The sequence below is a fragment of the Mchenga conophoros genome, linkage group LG17 (assembly GCF_057382185.1).
Source record: "Mchenga conophoros isolate Kocher_MC1m ecotype Shallow Benthic linkage group LG17, M_conophoros_male_GT1.1, whole genome shotgun sequence".
In the NCBI taxonomy this organism is placed as follows: Eukaryota; Metazoa; Chordata; class Actinopteri; order Cichliformes; family Cichlidae; genus Mchenga; species Mchenga conophoros.
The window spans coordinates 24084256-24094248 of NC_140542.1; positions in this window are offsets into that span (position 1 = coordinate 24084256).

The window sequence follows — 9993 nt, forward strand, 5'->3', positions numbered from 1 at the left end:
GTTCATCTCTCCTGTCTCCGCCCTTGGGTCCATTTCATAAATGCACTGTCCCGCCATGACACTTTGACAGTTTAGACAAGTTTTCATTTGGTCCAGAGGCAACTATTTACAGATTATGTACTTGGAATGACAAGGCACGCAGATGTTTTTGATGTTTTGATGTTTTTTCTCAATCTTGTGATTGTTTGCAATGCTAAGGATTTTCCTTTGGCTTCGGCTGAATCCTCTTTGGAAGACAGCAGAAATCCATGTATGGAGAAAAAACCTTCATTAGTTTTGCTGCGTGCTAATCATAAATTAAAGAGCTTGAAAAATAACAACTGCCTCATGATGTGCTAAGAAAACTTCGAGGCTCTTCATACCTGTGTGGATTGATGCACAGAGAAGCTAAAGTCTGAAATCCAGAATTTAGCTCCAACTGATCAGGTTTTGATCCACTTAAGATAACATCAGGACTCTTTGTGCAACCAACTCTCTTAATAACCTAACTACATTCTTCCAACATCATTCCAACTGCTATCGTGGCACAAATGTATAACAATAAACCACTAAGAATCAGTTTTAAGTTGATAAACCTGGGTTTGTGCCTGGGACTCCCAGGTGACGTGAGGAGAGGACAGGAGCTATTATCCACGCTTGAATGCTCACCTGGAGCCGCCCTCCCTGGACGCTGGTTCACTCAGAGAGAGTCTGAGTGACAGGTGAAAGTGACCACAACTGACAGAAGGAAACCACCTTTTGTGTTTGGTCACAGAGCCAGGGGAAGGCGGTGACCCGGGTCCCCCTCCCAACTTGCTTATCAGCCTAAGGCTAAGGAGGAAGGGTCTGGATGGATCACTCTTCACAACATCAATATGTCGAAGCCATATCTCCTCTGTTAGGCACCTCAGGTCTGCTCCTTAAAACAAACTTAATCTAATCTCAATCTTTACTATATTTGTTAAACAAGATGGCTTAAAAAGCCATTACAACACAGCAGCCACCTGTAGGTAATATTATCCCTCTCTGTTTTCTGCTGCGTGTTCTGCAGAGGTGACAAAACAGTTGTCAAGCCCATTACAAGCTTTGTCAGCACAGATATTGGTAGACTCAAGAATAAAGTGATAAAGTTTTCAATATATCTTTTAGCCTCAATTTCTCTTGGCATACACAGATGAATTGCAAAGCAGAAGATGTCACTAAAGAGAAGCAGATGAGTCAGGTTGGCATTTTGCAGCTAACACGCATACATACATTATGCAACAATACTTTCTAGTCAATATCAAAAAGATGTTCCTATTTTTTGGTCATGAGAAGACAGCACACTCAACCTGAAAATGCTGCAATGCTAATGCCAAGCAAGGGCCTGTTTTAACAAACCGAGGTCTACTTTGACTTACCCCAACATCAGCAATCAGGCTAAGCAGTCACAAATGAGCATTAACGTGAAAGAAACAGTGGTGACTGTTGATGTTTTCTGATTGGTCAGACGGCCAAACTGTAATATTATAAAAATACATACAACACTAGCTAAAAGCAGCAGAGTGTAATTGGTGAAGATCAGCACACATACACCAAGTATCAGCATCTATAGGTTTTTAAGAAGATAAAATTCTTTTGAGTTTCATATCCACTACGTTCATTTCATCATCCCCCAGCAAATGTAATGTTGTATTCATTGTTTGCGTTTGTTTGACGTGTCATGTTCATTGTGCATCGACCGCGCAAAAATGTGTATCCTCTATGGAATTTTGCTTTAATCGCCTGTAAAGTCAGGCAGTACAAACACGTGCTCTGGATTATATTTTCATGGTTGTTCTAAACTTGGTTGCTTAGTTCTCGACTGATGTTCATCAGGGAAAGACAAACCTATATGCACTCCTGCTACCTATGCACTAAGGTCAACAGGCTTTTCCCATGAGTTTTCAGAGAACTGATTGGTCAGTATGTGTTTATCTTTTATATCTGAAACATAACCTGCTGCAAAATGGGTTAGGTTTTCCAGTATAAGTTAATATGGTGATTGACCCAAGAACTTGATAATAATGACTTCCTAGAGATAAACCTTATCTTATGGGTTATGTTACAGAAGGCAGCAGTGTGAAGCCAAGGTACGCCAATGAAACTGGATGCTGTAGACTGACAGATGTTAATGTTGTTTCTTAAAGAAAGAAGAAGAAATATTAATCACTTTATTGCAATAAAGAAAGTAATTGAAAATGTCTTTGTTATTTTTTGTTTTGTTTTCTTGTTCAAATAATCTGGTCACTAAATGGTGATCAGACACCCACATAGGAACAGGCCGCACAAGTATTTAAATAAATATAATAGTTAAGGTTTTCTTATATATAAAATCACGTTTCTGTCACTTAGATTTCTTCTTGTGCAAATTTTGCATAATTCTTTTTGTTGCACTGTGAACTTTCTTCTCTGGACCAGCATGACCTTTGATGCATTATAACCCTGTAGTGTGGTTAGCCCAGTGTCTCGATCAGTTAGCTCCCACACATGTGCATGTGCATTATACACACCAAAAATATGCCGTCTCTGACATCTCCTTTCTCGCAGGTCAAAGTCCTCCACTTAACCTATTGTGTCACCACTGCTTCCTTACTACATGGTCTTTTTTGCTCTTTGTACTACTTCTCCTGCTCACCTCATGACTTAACCAGACCTGAGATTGGCCCCATCATGGTCTAGACTTTCTAAAACACTGTGAGGTGGTACTGGAGTGAGGCCTCTTCAAGTATAATATGCTGAAGAGTTACAATGGATTTGTTTGCCCAAGATGGCGAGAAACAGGTTTCCTACCCCAGTTTCAAATGGTCACCAAACTTACAAGTCAGTCTGTCAACCATGCAAGAAGTGTCCCAAATACACAGTGATATCAGCCATTTGTTTCTACCGACTGTAACACACAAGTCCCCTTCCAAAAGGTGACAAAATCTGCATTAGGAACTAAGCTGGGTTGGAAGGAATACAGAGACTGAGTCTCACCTGAGTCTATTTTTAAATTTAGTTCATTTTAGGTACCACGCCCACTTGTTCAGAGATAGTTTGCTGAGTCTTTTCCAACATAAAACACATTAGAAAGCTCATTTTCAAAGTTTTTAGTTCTGCCTCATCTAAAGGAACTTGTTCACACTGGCACCAAGGGTCTGAAACATACACTATTAACTGTTATAACCACTTATAGTTAAGGGGCTGTTAGAAATAAGCTAAAAGTACCACCACTCAATTGACCATTTGTTTCACTTAAAACTACCAAATTTCATGGCAATCCAGCCAATAGTATTTGGGATTTTTCAGCTGTCCACTGAATCACACTGCTAACTTGCCTCTCAGTATATTCATCAGACTTTCTCATTGGATAAAAAGTTGATCCTGGGAGAGTTCCTGTCAGGGCCACGTGTAACAGGGGACATGACCAGGGAAAGGGATGACTTTCTTGGGTGTAAAATTCAATTATCCAGCGGGTGAGCGTGGCTGAGCGTGTCTGTTGTGAGCGGCGGGCGGACGGCTGCCCGTTCCCAGCATGCGACAAGGGGGTTAAGAGCCACAGAAAGGCTCCCATTATTCCGAGTGAGAACTGCCCATGTGGCTGGCTGCACGGCCCCTGCTCTCATTCACTCTCCTTTACAACAGCGCTGCCGAAAGCCTCCAAGTTTCATTCTCTTTTCCCTGCTCCCACTCCTTTTTTCCCCTCCCCTCCCTCTCTAGCTCTCCTCCTCTCAGAAAAGAGTCTCCACAATGCTGCTGGAAGGCTGAAGTGGATTCTTCAGCACCCCTGTGGACTGTGCACATGTGGACAACATTCACAAGATGTCTGTCAACTAGTCCATTAATCAGCAACGTCTTATGAAAGCACAATTAGGAGCCTCACAACTCTATAACCGATTATCATCTCTAAGCACCCCTGCTACTCCTGCACAGCAATGCTCTGTGCTGAAGTCGGCCTTCCTTGTTTAACTGCACTTTTCCACTTATAAAAAAACCTGGAGTTGTATAATCAGGAGAAAAACTCAAATTATTATTTTTTTAGAGTGTAGACAGCTGCAGCATGTTCAGAAGCTCATTCCTAACATGTTAAACCTATCAGACATTAACTCTGACTTGCATCTGTCTAATCATCAGTGTGAGAATGGATCTTCAGTGTGTGAATAAGGCTGAGGCCCTATGGAGAAGGCCATTGTAGACACACACTGCACCACTTCTTGTGATAAATGAGCAATTGTGTCCATCACCATTAATGACAGTAAATGACGCAGTAGGGAGCTCTCCATCTACTGTACAGTGTGAGGACAACACTGAGAAACCTTTTGGATTTCATGTGACATCACGTCCCAGATGGGTTCATGGGCAAATTGCTAACCAGAGGAGACAAGCACATACAGAGGTCCATTGTGGGTCCTAATTGGCAGAGAAACTGTATGTTGATGTGCATTTAAATGAGGCCAGTAGGGTGTGCAAAAAAAAAAAGCATATTCAAAGCCTTGTTTGGCCTTAACTGCTAAAATTGCTTGGTACATGAAGTTTAAACGTCTGCTGAAAGTTCATATTTAGTTCAATTCAATTTTATTTATATAACGCCAAATCACAACAACAGTTGCCTCAAGGCTCTTTATATTGTAAGGTAAAGACTCTACAATAATACATTTACAACATTAGCTTCTCTTAAACATTCTCTAGTGGTTTTAGCGTCTTCTGGAAATGTACTATTTACTAGGGCTGAGCCATATCATACGGTAATAGAATATGGGTAAAACGCGCATGCGCAGTGCCTTTGTTTTCATACACACATGGCGGAAAAAGCATGGCGGCAACGGAGAATGAGGAGGGCGAAAGCGGACTGTTAAATGAAACGGATGAACCCGAATTGGTTTGTAAAAATGCTGCAACTTCAGTGGTGTGCAACTGGTTTAGCTTTCGTCCGTCAGATACACAACAAAGCACTATTTTTGGTAGAGCATGCTAGCGGGCCGTCGTTATTACCGTGTTTTTTGGAAAATACGGCACACTTTGATTTTTCTGAAAATCGACAGTGTCCCTTATAATCCCGTGTGCCTTATGTATGAATTCTGGTTGTGTTTACTGACCTCGAAGCGATTTTATGTGGTACACGGTGCTCGAAAATCTGTCAAATGTTTTAGTACGACTTTGCTAAGCTACAAACCTGCACCGCTTGATGGATTGTCGGAGCATTACAGCTATCGTAGGCAGGAGCCTCGCGGAGTGATACATACTGTGCTTCAACATAATGGTCGTGTCCAAATTCATGGGCTGCATCCTCCTGAGGCCGCATTTGTAGACCGATTACGTCACAGCGACGCGCCGAAGGCTGTCCAAATTCGTAGACTCCTCCGAATGCAGCCGACAAATGCGTCCTCCTTTTCCCCGAATTTGAAGGATAGGTCGGGTGTGTCCTTTGTCGCCTACCATATCCCAGAATTCATAGCGCAGCCCAGCCAAACTCCAGTTTCCAACAATGGTAGCCGTTACTAAGTTTTAGAATTACTCTTACTAATCTTTCTGGGTCACAAAATAAACTTTTAACATATTTTCAGGCGAGAAAGTAGCTGTGTAAACATCAAATATCTGCTCGGTTTATCAAGATATCGCATATTTGCTAAAGTGCTTCGACGTTTTCGGAGACGTCTGCTACCCACCAGCTCAATAGCTAGCCGGAAGCTCGATGGTCACTGATGCCGCCGAGAACGGCACAACTCCCGGCACATCATTTTCAGATCACTGCGGAGTTTCGCTACTCAGGTTAAACGTAATATATAAGTCACTTAGACAACCTAAAAATGTTATTGTTGGGCTTTTTTCAGTGTTTTGTTTGTTCGTGAGTAAATCGGTTTGGCTGAGATTAAAGTTATTAGATTAGATTAGATAAAATAAAACTTTATTAATCCCCCTGGTGGGTTCCTCCTTGGTTTTTACACAGCTGACTAAACGTCAAACAGAAAACTGATTAAACAGAAGTATGAGACAGTCGAGAATTTACGCCAGTGTCCTGTTATGTTTTAGATAGCAAGGAGCAGACGGCTGAGTTTATTAAACTCCACCGAGATAGCAGTGACGCTAATCAGAAGGCTAGACCGTCCAATTTCCCCAGCCGTTTACTTCCGGCCTACCTGACCTTCTGAGGACCCGGCCCACGTAGACCGCGAAGGCCGGGTCCTCAGGAGGATGCAGCCTTTGGACAAAACCAATATTACCGTATAGACCCTGTGCACGAGAAAATGCTAACTTCATGGTTTGAGACCGGATGTAGGGTTGTACATTTCCAGTAGCTTTACTTTGCAGCCAATCACTACTGCGAAGATATACTCCAAAATCATGTCCAAAACTCGAAAATGAGAAAGATCGCGTTAAGTTACAAAGAGCAGAAGGTGGGAACACTCACCACTGTTGTGTCATAAAAAATCTAATGATCAATTTTGACGTTTAAAGAGTTTAGATCAATCAGTTGTTTACATCACTCACACAAGCAGAACTGCATTACAAAATCAGAAGACACATTGTCCACATTCAGAAGCACATCTCTGTATACTGGTCTTATGATTTAAACAGGCAAATGTTCAGCATTCAAATTACAGGTGAACAATAGTCAAACCAGATGTTTCCCCCGTTATGTCGATATCAGCTAGTCAAGTACACACTTACACAGCATGTTAACAAACCGTGAAAAAAAGCCACACAAAAAATGAATGATTGCTGGTAACGGTTTCTATACATTAGTATTTACGAAGGGTATGTTGTGACTTACCTTCAAAATTACAGTGGTCCCTCGCTATAACGCGGTTCACCTTTCACCTCGCTGTTTCGCGGATTTTTTAGTGCAAGTTTGCATGCTTATTTTTTTTACATCACATTGTGTCCTGCGCCCTGATCACTGCAGACGATCTCCTCCATGACGTCTCTCCTGTACAGTGCAGAATCGCTGCATTGATCGCTAGCAGTGTGACTCTGAAGTGCAGTACTGTATGTCCACGATGTCCACGAAACGTTTTGCACCGTCAAAAAATAAAATTGGCTACTTGGTTATTTTTAGAACATAACACCCGCAATAAACGAGGGACCTCTGTTTACAGATACTGAGAAATATAACATTTGAATCCCTTTTCTCTTTTCCTCTGAGGCGCGGGGGAAAAATATCGACAAGTTGATGAACATCATTTACAGATATACTGGGTAAATGCTCAAGACATCTATAGAAATGTAAATCGCTGCTTGATTCATTCATTTGCTTAACTTGTTTTGGACCGTAAACAAGGCGCGAATAGGAAACCGGAAACAAAGCTCCCCACAGGAGTTTTCACACCAGAAGTGGCATATGCTAACATGCACATAGTCTATTGTGTGTGTGTATTACCTCTTTTTAAGTTTTGTGGATATTATACATGGTTATGCTGAGGATATGTCGGCCAATTTCCACTGGAAATGCCTTTTGGTTAAACTGTCAGCAAGGATTTGCATTTGCACTGTAAAATTTTTATATAACTTTAATGCACATAAAAAACAGCTGCTTGTTCAAGTGAAAATACATTGTTGGGGTTTTTTTGCACTAATAAAGTTATGGAGTTGTAAAGTGATCTAGTGTCAATTATATCGTCAGTTATATCGTTATCGCAAATTTTCAAATGTATATCATGATAAATATTTTTGGTCATATCGCCCTGTTCTACTATTTACTTTTCTTAGATGTCACAGCAGAACTTCAGAAGAAAGGTTTAGGGAATATCATACAACGATCACAGCACCAGCAATGGCCCGCCGGACCATGTAAAGAACATCCAGGTCTATTTGAATCTACTGTTGAGGAGAAATCACTCAAAGGCTAAGATCTGACAGACTTGGGAAAAACCCTTCCAAGGGAAAAAAAAATGGCTTGGACTGGGAATACCTTTTTAGTCCCTACATATAAACCATATTGGTTGGACCAGGCTGGTTTCCTGCTCGCTTTCTCTGTAAGGAGTTACCGCATCAAAAAAAGAGAATATAACTATTATACAACAGAAAAAATCAGGTCTGCAGATGACCTGCAATATCTTTTGGGGGAGCGGTCACACTTACAACACCAAATCCAAGTCCTTGAGGAGGATCAATTTGAATACCATAATGATTCAATATTTTTTTAACTCCAAATTGAAATTTATTCAAAGAGGGTTTCAGAGGCAACATCAATGCTGAAAACAGAATGGAAAAAAAATTATCTGACCTTTGAGTTTTCCATATCGGTGGAGGTTGATTGCTCTTTTGTTACATTATACCGAAATTGTGGTGAAATCCCAGGCCAGCTAACGGCTCAGGATGAATATTTATCAGTTTAAACTACTTTTGGCTGTGAGATAAGACAGCCATTGAGTGGAAAAAGCTGCAGCTAACCCTCCAACAAAGGTCGACTAGATTGTAAAGGTCAATTAATCAAACTCAATGGAGAATCTGACCTTTACCTCAAGACTGCAATAAGATTAAGATATAATACTGGGCACTTTACATAGCACATGGAACTGCCAATCTCTTTTGTCCTTGAATTTAAGTGTTGCTCACGTCTCTTTTTGCTTTTATGTGTCAAAAAAAGGAAATTTCAGTTTGATTTTATGTGAACTGATGTTAGCATTTAGTTCAAAGCTCTTCTGCTGCAGTTTGGGCCTCTGATGGATAAGGAATATTTTACATAACAAATGGAGAAAGTACTGGACACGGACCAACTGTGCCCATAGTTTCCCTCCAAAGACGCAATTTAAGCCATAAAATCTCCTGAAATTTGCAATAAGTGACAATAAAATGACAGTAAAACACAATACACAATTTTATCTTCTATTTTTACCATTGTGTATATTTCCAGTTTTTATCTGTTGTACAGTGTCCTTGGGTGCTTTGAAAGGTGCTATTTAAATAAAATGTATTATTATTATTATTATTATTAATACATGCTGGCTGCAAAACATGAGAGAGCAGCTTTTTTAATTATAACTTAAACAACTGTAATCTCAGAGATCAAAGTCACATCTGCAGAATACGAGCTAACATATGGAAAGTTAGTCTGTCAATTTCTATTTACAGTAGAGGGAAGATCCACAAAGGTGCTTTAATTTATGAGATACCCATACTGGCCGTATGGTTTGGAGGTAAAACAAAGTTTAAGACTGCACCAACCTAGGTTGAAACTTCTGGCTCATTGGAATGGGTCAAATTATGACTTGGCTTAAAGTTAATCAAATTACCCTCTGCCAATCAGGCTCAGTCAGCTGATCTATTATAGCCTACAGAATGAAGAGACCTAGTTTTGTAAAAGTTGTTTTGCCAATATTATTTGAAGGTAACTGAGAACGTAAACATTATTTGACTAAAATATATTTTGCTCAAGAAACATTTAATTTAAATATCAGAGGGTAGTTAATTAGCACCCCTTTCACACCTCCTTATTTTACTTGGTTCATGTTCTAAAATTTTGTATGTAAAGCACTGAAACAGTCACAGATTACAGTGTTGTCCCAAAACCTTTAAAGACTCAGTCACAGTTTTGGGATAGATCAGAAATTTCATTTTGAAATTACATGGAATTAGTGCTAAAACAAACACAAGACACTTTAGATGAAGATTGTGTAGCTTAGAGACTGAACTTAAATGACAACATTTAAGAGCTTCAGTTTGAAATATTACACATAAAAACCATTACTCCTTGTGTTACTGGTGTCCTGCACACATTACCAAACCTATACTGCCCTCATGTGGTACCTGTGGATCACCTCAGCATCAGGTGTGATGGTGTGACCAGCTATTCATTACAGTTTGTAGATTAGAGCGTGCAATCTATAGTGGATTACATGTAGTATCTCAGTACTAATATGTACAATTGAAAGGCTATCTGCACCAGGGCATTGGAAGCACGGGCCTGCATGTTTTGAATAGCTTCATTTATTAAAAAATAATAATAATAATAATACGTATAAAATTATTTTATCTTAAGGCATTGATTAATCTAGTCTTAAAAAGTGTATTATG